Source organism: Pleurodeles waltl, chromosome 4_1 (genome assembly GCF_031143425.1).
Source record: "Pleurodeles waltl isolate 20211129_DDA chromosome 4_1, aPleWal1.hap1.20221129, whole genome shotgun sequence".
Classification (NCBI taxonomy): Eukaryota; Metazoa; Chordata; class Amphibia; order Caudata; family Salamandridae; genus Pleurodeles; species Pleurodeles waltl.
The window spans coordinates 450,035,157-450,052,349 of record NC_090442.1 but is presented as its reverse complement, the minus strand read 5'-3'; positions in this window follow the sequence as shown (position 1 = coordinate 450,052,349).

Here is a 17,193-nt window from a genome sequence, read left to right as displayed (position 1 = left end):
TAATCCTTTTACAATCTGAATAGGCATTATAACCTTTCCGCCTCCTCCAGTAGGAAAAAGCGGATTAGAATAACTTTCACATATTTATACAGTATTGTGGCATTGGAAATCAGGTTTTCAAATTTGTGTTATTTTTATTTCACTTGAATATGTCCAGTAGACCACATCACGCATTGGCAGTATTTTCAGTATGTGACAGAAATATGGGGGGGGGGGGGGTTATAAACGCTTGGGCCCAGTGTGGGTCCAAAAAATGATGCAAACTTGTTGCAAAGGATTTATTTTTCAATACAATTCAATGAGTTCATAACATACATCTATGAGTTGGACATAGGCATTTCCATGCAACCACACAACAGATTTTAACCCATGCATTTGCGCTATGGTGCAAGGTAGTGTTCATTAGCATGGAAGCATAAAGTGGGCCAGGGCAGGGGGAGAGAAAAACAGCACTATGGGGTTCATTACAACATTGGCGTTAAAAGCCGCTTACCGCCGTGCAGAAGACCGCCAACACACTGCCGCGGAATTCCGCCACAGCTATTATGACCCACATCTCGGAATCTGACAAAATTCAGACACCCACACAAGTCCGCCACACCAAAGGTCAGTGATAAACTGGCGAAAACCAAACCTCCACCGTCACGCCAACAGAAATATGCCGACATTCTCACTTCACACGAATCCACGCGGCGGTCTTTCAACCTCAAAATACACATACAAAACACCGCCAACCTAGGCCAACAACAGGCACACAAAAGAAATAGTTTACTTTTTGCTTCAATCCAAAGCCATCCACAACCCTAGAAATGTTTTTAAAAAGTGAAAATAAAAAAGCCCATTCTGGACCTGCGCGATTCTGTCCAAAACAGAAAGCAGACAGCATGTGGGCACTGTTGAATGTGTTGATAAATTACCCTTGGATAAAATAAAAATATTTTATTACGGAATGCCCTGTTTCCAGATCCGGCTCAATGATTACTGCTGGATCCCAGATGCAGCTGGATCCCCTCATTTCCTTCACTGGTTTTTATTGTCAATTGCATTGGACCTACTCCTACAACTCTGATATTTTCACACGTTTATCAGTACCAAGAGTACTACTAAAGGTTTTTGTAATTCTGTCAAAAATTGCAGGCATACGTTTTTATAATTCCTTCCTTTGATGGCTGATAAGTATTTATGATAGTTTAACACAAGGTATAAATTAATATTATTGGTAGCTTAGATGATACTACTACATTGATTATAAACTTTATAAAAACAATGAAGGGCCAATTTCTGAGCTGGTTTGCATCACTCTCGCACCACGTAATGTGGTACAAAAGCAATGTATATCTTACATGTGATTTATGAAGTCATGAAGGCCACTTTGCATGGCCCTGAGTGGCCCCATAAATCTAGAGTAAGGTAATGCAGCAGAAATCGCTGCATTACCTTACTCTGCAAAGGTAATGCATTCCATGGGCATTGCGCTGGTGTTCCCATGCAACTCCCATGGTTTTTGATGCATTCACAGATTTACCAGAACTGGTAGACTTGGTAATGCACCAAAAAGATATATCTGTATTTCTCCTTGTTACTTTCTTTTTCTATGTGTACTGTCTTTTGCAGTACACATAGAAAAATAAATATGCCTCTTAGGATGTGACACACAGAGAAAGATGAGAACACGGGGAAAAATAAAAATATTTCTTCCTTTTGCCCCACTTTTACACCACCCTTGGGAGGTGTAAGCTTTTGAGGCTTACAGTAAATGCGAAAAAAAAAAATCCATGGATGTTGCATGGGAACTCCCACCCAACACCCATGGAAACGCCTCCCTGACACAAAGTAAGGCAATGCAGTGACTTGCTCTGCGTTGGCTTACTCCATATCTACAAGGCCATGTAAAGCCATGCAAACTGGCTTTCTGTGGCCTTGTAAATATGGGTCAGTAGCCTGCGCCACTGGTGCACTACAAAAAGTGACACACAGGCTGCTTGTAAAAATGGCCCTTAGTTTTAAACGTGTCATAGTAGTGGGGATAGCTTATTCTAAGCATTGTCAATTTTAGCATAAAAAGTAAGGGTGGCTGAGGATGATATTGATATGCGTCTCATTCTATGGAGGTTGTGACTACCAGATCGGTATTTCTGTAGCCAAATTTACTGATACTGTGGGACTCCATAATTCGGTAGTGAGGAAATCCTATGTACCAAATGTTTCTCTGAGATACAGGAAATGACTGTGAGAATGTTTGTTTCATGTTAGTCCTGTTTTTGAAGATGGTTTTCCCCTACATATTTCCCTTCATTTTACCTATGAATGAAAGTATTAGAACTGTGGTTTTAATGTTTAATTTTCATCCAGATTTGGCCACTTAATCCTTTTACAATCTGAATAGGCATTATAACCTTTCCGCCTCCTCCAGTAGGAAAAAGCGGATTAGAATAATTTTCACATATTTATACAGTATTGTGGCATTGGAAATCAGGTTTTCAAATTTGTGTTATTTTTATTTCACTTGAATATGTCCAGTAGACCACATCACGCATTGGCAGTATTTTCAGTATGTGACAGAAATATGGGGGGGGGGGGGTTATAAACGCTTGGGCCCAGTGTGGGTCCAAAAAATGATGCAAACTTGTTGCAAAGGATTTATTTTTCAATACAATTCAATGAGTTCATAACATACATCTATGAGTTGGACATAGGCATTTCCATGCAACCACACAACAGATTTTAACCCATGCATTTGCGCTATGGTGCAAGGTAGTGTTCATTAGCATGGAAGCATAAAGTGGGCCAGGGCAGCGGGAGAGAAAAACAGCACTATGGGGTTCATTACAACATTGGCGTTAAAAGCCGCTTACCGCCGTGCAGAAGACCGCCAACACACTGCCGCGGAATTCCGCCACAGCTATTATGACCCACATCTCGGAATCTGACAAAATTCAGACACCCACACAAGTCCGCCACACCAAAGGTCAGTGATAAACTGGCGAAAACCAAACCTCCACCGTCACGCCAACAGAAATATGCCGACATTCTCACTTCACACGAATCCACGCGGCGGTCTTTCAACCTCAAAATACACATACAAAACACCGCCACATTGGACAATTTGAAATACACACACCTGATTCACATACACACACCACTCCCAAACACCCATTGCAATATAAAACACACACCCACATCACCCACAAACGCTTACGACCACATTTACAGAGAGAAGGCCAGAGAGAGACACCACCATCCACAAACGAGCAGCAACAGGCACACAACACCATCACCCACACAACTTCCATGCACAAAAACACCACACACCACTACATATCACCACACTTATCACCACACACACCACCCCACACATCACCTACACCACCCCATGGCACAGCAAAGACACCCCAGGTTTTCGGAGGAGGAGCTCAGGGTCATGGTGGAGGAAATCGTCCAGGTAGAGCCACAGCTATTTGGATCCCAGGTGCAGCACACCTCAATTGCAAGGAAGATGGAGCTATGGCGAAGAATAGTCGACAGGGTCAACGCAGTGGGACAACACCCAAGAAATCGGGACGACATCAGGAAGAGGTGGAACGACCTACGGGGGAAGGTGCGTTCCGTGGTCTCAAGACACCACCAGGCGGTTCAGCGGACTGGCGGTGGACCCCCACCTCCTCACCCACAACTAACAACATGGGAGGAGCAGGTCTTGGCGATTCTGCATCCTGAGGGCCTCGCAGGAGTCGGTGGAGGAATGGACTCTGGTAAGTCAAATCTTAACTGTTACATCCCCCACCCTAACTGCATGCTATCACATACCCCCACCCTCGCCCCCACCCCTATCACTCCAACTCCTCACAAATGTACCAATATCACAAACCACACATCCCAACATCAAGCCCTGCATGCAACAACAAAGCATGGATACCCATCACTAAAGCATGCCCACTGCACATACCCATACACCCCCCTAAACCATAATCACACAAGCCCCCACACAGGAATGCCAGCACTAGGGTACACGGTCACCCACCCATTGTACACCATGACACACACAGATGCAATAATCATTCATTTACACCCCTGCAGGACCACTACCCAACGTCACCAGACAGGAGGGTCCAGAAATCTCCACTCCACCCACAGAAGAGGCCCGCAGTGATGACAGCAGCTCTGTCCACCTGGATCTAGATGACCAGCCCGGCCCATCGTGGGCCTCGGGACAGTCGGTTCCCCTCACACAGGCACAGGCCACCACAGACCTTCCCCCCTCTGGTAACACCAGCACAGCACCCACCCAGCGGGCCCATACCTCCGTCCCCAGGACACGTCAATCAGCTGTGTCCACCACTACAGGGAACCCAGGATAACCAACCACCCCAAAAACAACAGGACCTGGGGGCAGTGGTAGTGGGCACACGGTCCAGGGGACGGAGGCCCAAGAACACAGGGGAACTGGGAGGGCTGCTGTGCGACAGGGGGCGGACAGGCCAAGGGAACCCACTCTCCACGAGGCCCTCTCCTCCATCATGGGAGCATACCACCACTCCCATTAGACGATGGCAATGGTCCTGGCCAAGTTTCAGGAGACCCAGCGCATGCAGGAGGAACAGTATTTGGGGTTCAGGGAGGAACTCAGAACCATCAGCTCCGCCCTGGGCACCATCGTAGGGGTGCTGAAGGAAATACTCAACACCAGGAGGGACACTGTGGCACTACAAGGGGCCCCTGACACTAGCCTGGACGATGAACTGCCCACCACCTCCGCTGGCGCTAGTGGACAGGAGGCACCGCCACAGGACCACCACACCAGCACTCCACCCCCTGCAGATGGAGAACCACCCGCAAACGGTCCCTGAGATCCAGGAACAAGACAGAGCACGATGCCAAGACCCCCGCCAAGAAATGAGACCACCCTGATTGTCAAGCCACTGTCTCACTTTGTCACCCTGTCCATATTGAAACTGCCCCAGCTCCACTTCCTATGCCCATATGGGCAATGCACCTGTGAGACTAATAGACTAGACTCTGCCATGGACACTCCTCCGCTATCACCCCTCACCATTTGACTTCCCCCTCCAATATTTTGTATGTGAATAAACACACCTAAAGCACCAAAAGATCTGGAGTCTGTCTGTGATTTCGAAATAGTTTATTTGCAATTACAGTGACACAATTTTCAGGAAATAGTAATGTCAACATACCTATGTCACACAGCTCTAGTCCATGAGGAATCTAAGCAGATGACACACAGTGGGACCCACACCTGTGAAACCGTAAGGGAAAGTGACAACTCAGTGACCATACACTCGGTGAAATCGACAGACAGCATAGAGGTAGAAGTGTAAAAGTACTTGTAGGAGGCAGGAATGTATTCTCACCTGTGTTTCACTGGAAATATTGCTGGATGACTGAGTCCCTGTTGTCAATGTCTTCTTCCTCTGCTTCCTCCTCATCACTGTCCACAGGCTCCACAGCTGCCACGACACTGCCATATGGACCATCCTCCTGCAGAAAAGGCACCTGTCGTCGCAAAGCCAAGTTATGAAGCATACAGCAGGCCACGATGATCTGGCACACCTTCTTTGGTGAGTAGAATAGGGATCCACCTGTCATATGGAGGCACCTAAACCTGGCCTTCAGGAGGCCGAAGGTGCATTTGATCACCCTACTAGTCCGCACATGGGCCTCATTGTAGCGTTCCTCTGCCCTGGTCCTGGGATTCCTCACTGGGGTCAGTAGCCATGACAGGTTAGGGTAACCAGAGTCACCTAATGGCCACACACGGTGCCTCTGGAGTTGACCCTTCTCATAAGGGATGCTGCTATTCCACATGATGTAGGCGTCATGCACTGAGCCAGGGAACATGGCATTCACATGCGAGATGTACTGGTCGGCCAAACATACCATCTGTACATTCATGGAATGATAACTCTTCCGGTTCCTGTACACCTGTTCACTCCTGTGGGGGGGGACCAAAGCCACATGGGTCCCATCAATGGCACCTATGATGTTGGGGATGTGTCCAAGGGCATAGAAGTCACCTTTCACTATAGGCAACTGCTCCACCTGAGGGAAAACGATGTAGCTCCGCATGTGTTTTAGAAGGGCAGACAACATTCTGGACAATATGTTGGAAAACATAGGCTGGGACATCCCTGATGCCATGGCAACAGTTGTTTGAAAAGACCCACTTGCAATGAAATGGAGCACTGACAGCACCTGCACTTGAGGGGGGATTCCTGTGGGATGGCGGATTGCTGACATCAGGTCTGGCTCCAACTGGGTACACAGTTCCTGGATTGTGACACGGTCAAACCTGAAGGTGATAATCAAATTTCTTTCCTCCATTGTCGACAGGTCCACCAACGGTCGGTACACCGGAGGATTCCGCCATCTCCTCACATGTCCCAGTGGACGGTGCCTATGAAGGACAACAGCGAGCACAGAGTCAAACAACTCAGAGGTATGTACCCACAGTCTACACAGAACACGATTCATACACAAACTCTGGCCTGTATGTGTGTTGAGAGTAGGCCTAGGTATGTGTGACGCAGTTGGTAATTAGGCCATGTGGGCCCCTGAAATGGCGGCTGCCTGACCTCTAAAGCGGGACAATGGGATGTGAGGTAACTGCGCTGGCGTTGTACACCGTCGCGGTAGGCGGTCAAAGACCGCGGCGCAATGCTGCATTGGTTAACATTGGACCCTATGGGTCCCAGGAGCCAATGACGATGTACGCCGGTGGTGATGGTACGCACCGCCGTGGACGTGACCGCTGCGGCCGTGACCGCCATTTTCTAGCTGTTGAATCACTCGATACCTGATCTTCAACAGGAGAGGACCTACACTACAAGTGCTGCTGTGACCTCGGTCTGGATTAGACAATGGCTTGTGCGTCTTGGGAAAGGGCCCCTGCCTTCACATCGGAGGAGTTGGAGAAGCTCGTCGACAGGGTCCTCCCCCAGTACACCCTACTCTACGGTCCTCCAGACCAACAGCTAAGTACACAGGGAGCATGTTGTATGGGCTATGCCTGTGTGGAGAGGGCTGGTTGTAAGAAGGAAGGGGGCAGAGTTCTGAGTGCATGAAAGACGGTGGGTGTATGTGCCACATGGCAAGTGTAGGGATGGGGCCACTCACTTTGACGGTGCAGTTGGTAATGACTTATTTTCTTCCCCTGGACATTTCATGTAGGTCAGCGCCCACCAGAAGAAGGATATTTGGCGTGCCATCGCCAAGGATGTCCGGACCCTTGGGGTCCACCACAGACGGAGCACCCACTGCCGGAAGAGATGGAAGGACATTCGCCGCTGGAGCAAGAAGACGGCGGAGGCTCAGCTGGGGATGGCCTCCCAATGTGGCAGGGGTGCCCATCGAACCATGACCCTCCTGATGTTCCGGATCCTGGCGGTGGCCTACCCTGAGTTGGATGGGCACTTGAGTGCATCACAGCAGACACAAGGGGGTGAGTACACTCTCATTCAGCTGACTTTGCGCACAGTGGAGGGGTCTGGGTGGGGGAGGAGGGCTGTGGGTTTCCTTAGGCCAGGGAGAGTTCCGTAGGCTAGGCCCCTTCGTAAGGCATGGACCTGTGGCCCCCCACCCCACCTCTGTAGAGTGCCAAGTACAGCTATTCATGCACCTGTGTCATCTATGTGTGCACATGTCATCCATAGCCTTGTAGGCCAGTTCCCAGGAATTGCACTGTAGAGCCCAACAGCGCGACGTAGTGCAGGGGGCTGCTGTGTCTGTCTTGTCCGCCAATGGTAGCGGTAAGCCATGCACTCAACCTGTCTTTCTTCTGTGTCCCCCCCTTTTTGCGGTCTCCCTGTTCTTGTGTGCATTAGCATTATCAGGCAGAGGAGCAGTGGCACCAGAGCACGAGGGAGCTGCATCCCACATGGGCATGGAGGCCAACACTATGGACTCTGAATACACCAGTGGGACGGAGGGCGAGGGGAGCACCACGGCGGTGACAGGAGCTGAAACCAGCGACACAGACTCGTCCTCCGATGGGAGCTCCCTTGTGGTGGCGGCAACATCTGTGCCCCCCACTTCTACAGGTACAGCCGCCATCCCCCCCTACCAGCACTGCCCTCCCAGCAGCTCCTCAGCCTTCGCCCCGTGCCCGTTCACCCAGGAGGGTGGGCATCACCTTTGCCCCAGGCACCTCAGCCCCTGCCCCTGTCACCTCTGCTGCCCTCAGTGAGGTGGTCATTGACCTCCTCTGGTCACTGACTGTTGGGCAGTCTACCATTTTGAATGCCATCCAGGGTGTAGAAAGTGAGTTGCAACAAACCAATGCATTCCTGGAGGGCATTCATTCTGGTCAGGCTGCCCTTCATCGAACCTTTCAAACTCTGGCCTCAGAACTGATGGCAGCCATTGTCCCCGTGTCTAGCCTCCCCCTCCAACTTCCTCCACCCAGACCCAATCCCCTGTACCTCTGCCTATCCCAAGCACACCATCAGACCAGCCTGCACACACCTCACCACACAAGGGAAGATCAGGCAAACATAAGCACCACACATCCCACAGGCACTCACGCAAGCATCACACACATACAGACACAACATCCACTGCCTCCACTGTGTCCCCCTCCTCCTCGTCTCCCTCCCAGTCTCGTCTACACTCACACCTGCATGCACTACCACTACAGCCACTACGTCCGCACCAGCACACCCACCACCACACTCCGCTCATGTGCACTCACCACCCCCACTACCATTCACACGTCCCCTGTGTCCTCTCCCAGTGTGTCTGTGACGCCCCCTCCGAAGATACACAAACGCAGGCACACACCAACCCAACATACATCCACCTCACAACAGCCTCCAGTGCATCCATCTGCACCCAACGCCCCAAAACTTACACCTCCTACAACCACCACCTCTTCCTCCACTCCCAAACCCCCTCCAGCTACGCGTCCCAGTGTCTCCAAACAACTTTTCCTGTCCACCCTTAACCTATTTCCCACCACCCCCCGTCCAACTCATAGGTCCTGTACTAGCACCTCAGCCACAAAATTTCCGGGACCAGTGGTGCCTGTTGTCACAGGTATGTGGAGTGCACCAGCCACCAGGACAGCCAGTGTGTCACGGAGCCACAGCGCAGCCAGTCCCCCCCCTGTGAAGCACCAGAAGTTGTCCAGTGCCCGGCGGGAGAAGGGGAAGACTCCAGCCAGCCAAGTCGCTCACAGGGGTCCCGGGGGGAGTGTGGACTCAGCTGTGACTCATCCCAAGGTGGGGAAGGGGCAGAAGAAACCTGCAAAGTCTGGGAGGAGCAGCACAGCGGAGAAGACCGCCATCATCCCCGCTGGCCAGGAGGCCACCCCCAGCCCCATCGTCGCTGCCCAGGAGGCCACCGCCAGACCCATCGTCACTGTCAGGAGGACCCCACCAGCCACAGCCCAGCTGCCCAGGAGGGCCCCGCCAACCATAGCCCAGCTGCCCAGGAGGGCCCCGCCAGCCACAGCCCAGCTGCCCAGGAGGGCCCCGCCAGCCACAGCCCAGCTGCCCAGGAGGGCCCCGCCAGCCACAGCCCATCTGACCAATGAAGGACCACCAGCCACAGCCCAGCTGGGCAATGAAGGACCGGCAAGTCAAGCACCGCTGAACAGGGCAAGGACCGCCAACTCAAGCACCGCTGAACAGGGCAAGCACCGCTGAACAGGGCAAAGACCGCCAAGGCAAGCACCGCTGAACAGGGCAAGCACAGCTGAACAGGGCAAAGACCGCCAACTCAAGCACCGCTGAACAGGGCAAGGAACGCCAAGTCAAGCACCACCGAACAGGTCAAGCACCGCTGAACAGGGCAAGGACCGCCAAGGCAAGCACCGCTGAACAGGGCAAGCAAGGCTGAACAGGGCAAAGACCTCCAACTCAAGCACCGCTGAACAGGGCAAGGACCGCCAACTCAAGCACCGCTGAACAGGGCAAGGACCGCCAAGTCAAGCCCCGCTGAACAGGGCAAGGACCGCCAAGTCAAGCACTGCTGAACAGGGCAAGCACCGCTGAACAGGGCAAGGACCGCTAAGGCAAGCACCGCTGAACAGGGCAAGGACCACCAAGTCAAGCACCGCTGAACAGGGCAAGGAACGCCAACTCAAGCACCGCTGAACAGGGCAAGCACCGCTGAACAGGGCAAGGACTGCCAACTCAAGCACCGCTGAACAGGGCAAGGACCGCCAACGTAAGCACCGCTGAACAGGGCACGCACAGCTGAACAGGGCAAAGTCCGCCAACTCAAGCACCGCTGAACAGGGCAAGGACCGCCAACTCAAGCACCACTAGCCCATGAGCGGCAGGGGCAGTGACGGAACTGGGACCGTCACAGGGTGAGTGATGCACTCTGGGCACCAGTCCCCCTCCAGAATCAGTGGAGACATGCATCCACTCCGTCTGTCCTGCACAGGATGACGCACTCTGGGCACCAGTCCCCCTCCAGAACCAGTGGAGACATGCATCCACTCCGTCTGTCCTGCACAGGATGAGGCACTCTGGGCACCAGTCCCCGTCCAGAACCAGTGGAGACATGCATCCACTACCTCTGTCCTGCACAGGATGAAGCACTCTGGGCACCAGTCTCCCTCCAGAACCAGTGGAGACATGCATCCACTACCTCTGTCCTGCACAGGATGAAGCACTCTGGGCACCAGTCCCCCTCCAGAACCAGTGGAGACATGCATCCACTCCGTCTGTCCTGCACAGGATGAAGCACTCTGAGCACCAGTCCCTCTCCAGAACCAGTGGAGACATGCATCCACTACCTCTGTCCTGTACAGGATGAAGCACTCTGGGCACCAAGCCCCCTCCAGAACCAGTGGAGACATGCATCCACTTGAGAGACTGTGGCTTTGCACTCCCCAGGATGCAGCAGTGGGTAACCCACCCACTGTAGAGACTTGAGAGACTGTGGCTTTGCACTCCCCGGGATGGAACAGTGGGCAATCCACCCACTGTAGAGACTTGAGAGACTGTGTCTTTGCACTCCCCAGGATGGAACAGTGGGCAATCCACCCACTGTAGAAACTTGAGACTGTGGCTTTGCACTCCCCAGGATGGTACAGTGGGCAAACCACCCACTGTAGGGACTTGAGAGACTGTGGCTTTGCAATCCCCAGGATGGTACAGTGGGCAAACCACCCACTGTTGAGACTTGTGAGACTGTGGCTTTGCACTCACCAGGATGGTACAGTGGGTAAACCACCCACTGTTGAGACTTGTGAGACTGTGGCTTTGCACTCCCCAGGATACATCAATGGCCATTGAGCCCCCTCGTGGATCTGGCGTTGTGCACTCATCCGGCTGAGGTGCCCCCCTCTTCCCTTCGCCCTGAGGTGCCTGTTGTATTTCTATATGATGCCCCAGCAGTGTTCTCTCCGTCATGTTCGTGTATCTTGTGTGGGCCTCGCCCATGCATTTTGGGCCCAGTGGTCCACGGACTATGAATGGTGCAATACCTGGAATATTAATCGTGGTGTATATTTTGTTAATAGTGTATATATGTATATATATTTTTGCTTAATAATTTTTTATATATTACAATGGTTACACTCATTTCCTTTTGTCTTTGCATTCTTCCAGGGGGTTTTGGGGGGTGTTACTGTAATGTATAGGTATGCATTGGTGTGTGTGTTGTAGTGGGTGAGGGTGGGGATGGGGGTTGGGGTGTTGCGTGTGAGTGTCCCTGTTTTTTCCCTCCCCCCTCCCCTGTGACGTAGGTGCAGTACTCACCGTGGTCTTCGCCGCCGGCATTGGTGCTCCTGGTACAGGAGCAGGAGACTAGCGCAGGGAGAATATGAAGTTCCGGCTCCATGGTGTCCTCCTTCCTTGTGGAGTGTGTAGAGGTGAGCGTTTTTCCTTCGAAATGCCTGTTTCCGCCATGTTTTTATCCACGTTGAATCCGCCCCGGAAAAGGTGGCGGATGGGCCTGTTATAATAGTGTGGGCAGTACATTGTCTCCCGCCTGTCTGTTGGCTGTGACCGCCGCACTGTTTGTTTGTACCGCCGTGGCGGTCGGAGTGTTAAAGTAGCTGTCTTTGTTGGCGGTTTCCACCACTGTCGTAATTCCAAAATGTTTACCGTCGCTTTAACACCGTCCGCCAGGGTTGTAATGAACAACTATATCTCTAGACATGCCACTGTTTTGCTCTCTTTCCTTTGATGCAATGCAGCTCAGCAAGTTTGATTGCTGCACTGTGCTGCACCAAATCTTCTTAAATGTGGTCTAAGGTCTGCGAGGTATTTTACTATGACATTGTTTCTCAAAGATTAGCTGTTGATTAAAATGTCTATTAGAAAATTGGGGTCAGATTTATGAAAAGTGGTGCTGCACCTAGTGCAGCACCACTTTTCTAGCACCACTTGGCGCCTCCTCTTGGCTCCTCCCCAACGCCACCATGTGCGCACCGTATTTAATATACGGCGCACCATGACAGTAGTTATGGAATTAGCATCATAATTTTTTATGCTAGTTCAGCGCTTTGCAGGATTAGCGTGAAAAATGTTGACGCTAACCCTGCAAAGCCCATCGAGGGCCATTGTAAACAACGGTGCGCCTTTTTTTAGCACCTGCTCTGAGCAGACGTTAAAAGTGCAGAAAAGATTTTTGCAAAGAAATCTTTTAGATTTCTTTGCGCCATCTTTTTGGCCCATGTAATACAGGAACGCCACCCCCTTTGCATAGACTATGCAGGCATTGCGTTACGTTGTACATTTGGCGCACCGATTTTGGCGTCTTTGGGCCACAGTAGGATCAAAAAATAACGCTAATGTGGCGCCGAAGAGGCACTTAAATCTGACCCTTGGAATGTTTTGACCTCTTCAGATACGGCGAGTCAGAGGGAGAATAATAGCTTGTGATCTCGCTTTTGCTTCAACATGCCAATGCTTGGCTTCATGTTGCTCCTATATAAATTTAGAACATTTTGTCTACAATTGTCGGTGTGTTTCAATAGTATATTATTCCTCTTCTTTCTCAAGATACACTGGTGTTGGAGAACTTCCGTGGAATGGCTTTCAGATCACACAAATTATTTCAATCCGTGGCAATAAGAAAACAAAAAAGGGAGAGCAGAAAGAAGAGCCGGGAAACTGACCAGGGGTGAGTGCGGCAGTACCAGGCCTGGCACATTTATGTGCTTAAAACATGAGCGCATCATGTGGCGAAATGAAGGTGTTGTCATATACTCTATGAATTTTGTAAAACATTTTACGTACCTTGCAATCTATTAACGGCGCGTTTGCGCCCTCTTGCGAGTTTCGGTGAGAAGAACAGAAAACAATCTTAACAAAAGCATGTTTCATCCTTTCAATTTATGACAAAAATAGCTTTGTGTGGTTGGTAATTGTATGCGAAGATTAACACTAATTAACACTAATTAAAGCGATACCAAACAGATTGTTAGTATTAAACTATTCTAAGACAGTTATATGTGAAAAAAATGTTGTAAATGAATAAGCACGCCAGGAAATTGATTCTAAGAGACAGATAATAAACATTAGTAAATCCAATAAATATGCTTTAGCATATGTTTATGTGTTTTATTGTAGCAGCCGTGTTTTGTTGAGTGGTGTGTTTGGATACAGAAACAGAGAGCACACTAAGAAGCAGCCATATGCATTGAAACAATAAATCCTTGCTGGCACGCCAAAATACACATAAGGGAACATACATATACAGATGAATGATGGCTGGATTGTTCTGTACATGGATGAGATACTATGGTGGACAGGTCGGTAGATGCTGGTTGCAGGTTAGATAATGACACATAGTTCGTGTCTTTGGATGAAAGGATAAAATGTTATGCACAGATAGATGAAAAGGTACTTCACTGTATGGTTGTTGATAAGTGTTGTGGATGACGATTACTTTATCGTCATTCTCATACACCTCGCGTCCAACTCAGTGGGTCTCAGTCACACACCCTGGAGGAAAGTGCCAGGCTTAGAAAACTTAAATGTCACTCACTGGTTGTGAGTTTCAGATGTTAGCAGCACAGTTTCACTCCTAAGGGACCTTACGTAACTCAGGGGGTAGTGCCACATGATACTTGACACGATGCAGTATGAAGATGATTCTGTAAAGGAGGTTTGGGCTAACTTAGGAAGTTCAACCACAGCACTAAAAGGTCTTACCTGTCCTAGGAAAACTTTCTGGATGCCTCTTTTAGGAAACTTGATGGCTAGGTAGGGGAATCAACTGGACAAAGTCTTGAGAAATTTGAGTGCATTTTAACTATGGCCCAGATTTACAAAACGCTTGTTTTGCCATTGCGTCACACAAAGTGTTGCAAGGCAATACAAGGGCTTAAGTGGATTTTTTTGGGCGGTGTTCTGATTTATTAAGCCAAGTAAAGCCTCCTTGTGTAGTTCTGCTTGATCTATTAAAGCCAAAGTAACGCAAGGCAGCACAAGCCGCTGCTTTATGTTACTCTGCTTTGAAAAAGCTGTTCATGGGTGAAGCATGGGTGTTTTCAACCATCCACCTTTGGATTTTGGTGCATTCCCAGATTTACTAAGACATATAAACTCGGCTATCCATCAAAATGCTACACCTTTCCAACACAGGTGTAACAAAGAGATTATGGCCCATATTTATACTTTTTTAGTGCCGCATTTGCATAATTTTTTGATGCAAAAGTGGCACAAACTTATAAAATACAATTGTATTTTGTAAGTTTGTGCTGCTTTTGCGTCACAAAATGGCACAAATGCAGTGCTAAAAAAGTATAAATATGGTCCTTTGTTTATTTCTCCTCATTATTTCTGGTTTGCATATGTTCTGCATTTTGCAGCAGCTATATAAAGAGATAAATGCCTCTCAGGATTGTTTCTGTGCAGAAGGGAGTCTCTAGTACAATAAGAGAATAAAAAAGCGAGAGCTAATACTTGCCCCCAGGGCCTGTAAATTAAATGTTACTAGTAGGCCTGCAGCACTTTTTGTGAAGCTGACTTAAGTAGCCCTTTAAACATGTCTTAGTCTGCCATTGCAGCCTTTATGTGCAGAACTGCTATTTTGACCTGGCAAGATAAACCTCTTGTCAGGAACATACCTCCCTTTTTAGTACGCATCAGTCACCCGTGGGATAAGCTCTACACAGTCCAGAGGGCAGGGCTCAGTGTATCTAAAACATTGGACATGTACTTTGAAGTCCCTAGTAAAGTCATAGTACATGTATCCAGGCCCTGTAAATGAAATGCTACTATGGTGAACCTGCAGCATTTATTGTGCCGCCCACTTAAGCAGCCTTGCCACTGCAGTCTGTAGTGTAGTTTTAAATTGCCAATTTGACCTGGCAAAATACAGCAGCTGCCATACTTAAACTTTCCTTTTTAATACATATAATTCACCCCTAAAATAGGCGCTAAATAGCCTATAGGGCAGGGTGTATTGCATTTAAACCATAGGATATTCCTAAGGTTTACATGTTCAGAGTGCACTCCTCTGGAAGCAAAAGAAGAAATCCTGAAGTTTGGCCTCTTCACAACTGCAAACGGGCCTGTTGAAGCCGAGACTCTGACGCCCTTGATGACCACCATTGGGAAGCTCCAGTGGCCCTGACTCTTTGTCCTACAGCAACCACCAGCGATTACCAGTAATGTTGGATCTGCACTTTACAGCAAGGACCCCTGCAATGACTGTAAATGCACATCTCCAGCAGTGACTGTCTGCAATGCCCAATAAGACCTTCATGCTACAGCAACGGTCATCCATGACACCAGGCCTGCCAGATAGCTTTTTCAGTAGGACTAACCTGGTCCCTGGATCCTAGACTGTGCCCCATTGCGTTTGGTCTGAAATTGTGACCTTCCCCTGTCTAGCATGACTAGGTGGCCACGAGTGACGCTTTGTGCCTTTAGGCATATATTTACTTAAAACTTTGGAAATGTATATCTTCAGTTATACTGTTTGGATTGTTGTTATTGTGGTCTCATAAATTTATCAAAATGTATTCTATTTTTCTAGCTTGGTTTGGTGATTTTCTGGTGTTGGGTTTTCTCTTTATTACTGTTTGTGTGCTGAATAATTACTGAAGAACAGTACCTTAAGCTTAGGTCTGACTGCTTTTTTGCCAAACTATCAGAGGGTTAAGAACAGGTTAATATAGTGACTTTTGTGGTTCACCTGAAAGCAGATTGTGGCTGTTGCTTGCGAAGGGTTTTCACTCCCCTCAGCCGATAACCCAATTTCTTACAGGTGTACTATGCCTAAAGCTTCCACTGGTGAGTATTCCAGCATTATCGAGGGCAGGGTGAGGGATGAATTGTACCCAGTGGGACAGAAGAGTGAATGGAGGTTGCTCTCTAGCTTCCATGGGTGGGCTAACTTTAGAAACTAAGGCTAGTATGCATTATAACACACAAGTATACACAGAGTTCTTCTGGCAATGGGAACCAGGACACAGGTGAAAATTGACTGGTGTCTAAAATAACTATATCCATCATGAAACCCCTCATGTAATTGATGTAGGCAACTGGTCTGGATAAATGGAAGTAATTATCAGTACTGTGTTACCTGTTGACTGTCTGATAATGAATGTACTATAACACTCTACATGACAGAGATAAAAAGACATCAACTCATCTGTGCTAGACTCTCTGAGTGTGTTACAGTGGCACTACGATTCAGAGAGCCCCTCAAGGATATAGGTGCCATTAAGCCTAATACAATCAATGAAAATAGTGGCCTTTGCAATGCCAAAAATTGAGGAGCCCATAAAATGGAGGGTAGAAATGAAGGATATATTCCTATGAGGGGTGACATCTAAGACTGAGGGGGAAATATTAGTTCATTGAAGGGAATTGATCTCCCTCTTCCTGGGACAATTCCTTGACCTTTTTCACTAACATTTGGATTAACTTATTAGTATGTCCTTGTCTGTCAACAATGGGATAATTAGGCTCTGAGACTATGTGGGTACAAGCATCATTTATGAGATCTATAGGATGCTGACCCTTTGCGATTCTGGTACCAAAGCCCACCATTGAAACATGTCCACAACCACAGCCCCAGGGCTCCGGTTCTGTCTCAAACTTAAAGGGCTCTGTTCTGTCATGAAAATATTAACATTCTGCCACGTATGTTGACACCTGCCATAGGAAAAGCTGATGAGCTCATTGTTCATTAAAGGGCTGCTAAATTCCTCGTTCCTGTGGTCTGACTTCAGAGATCTAGCAGATTCCCCTGAACAAGAGGCAA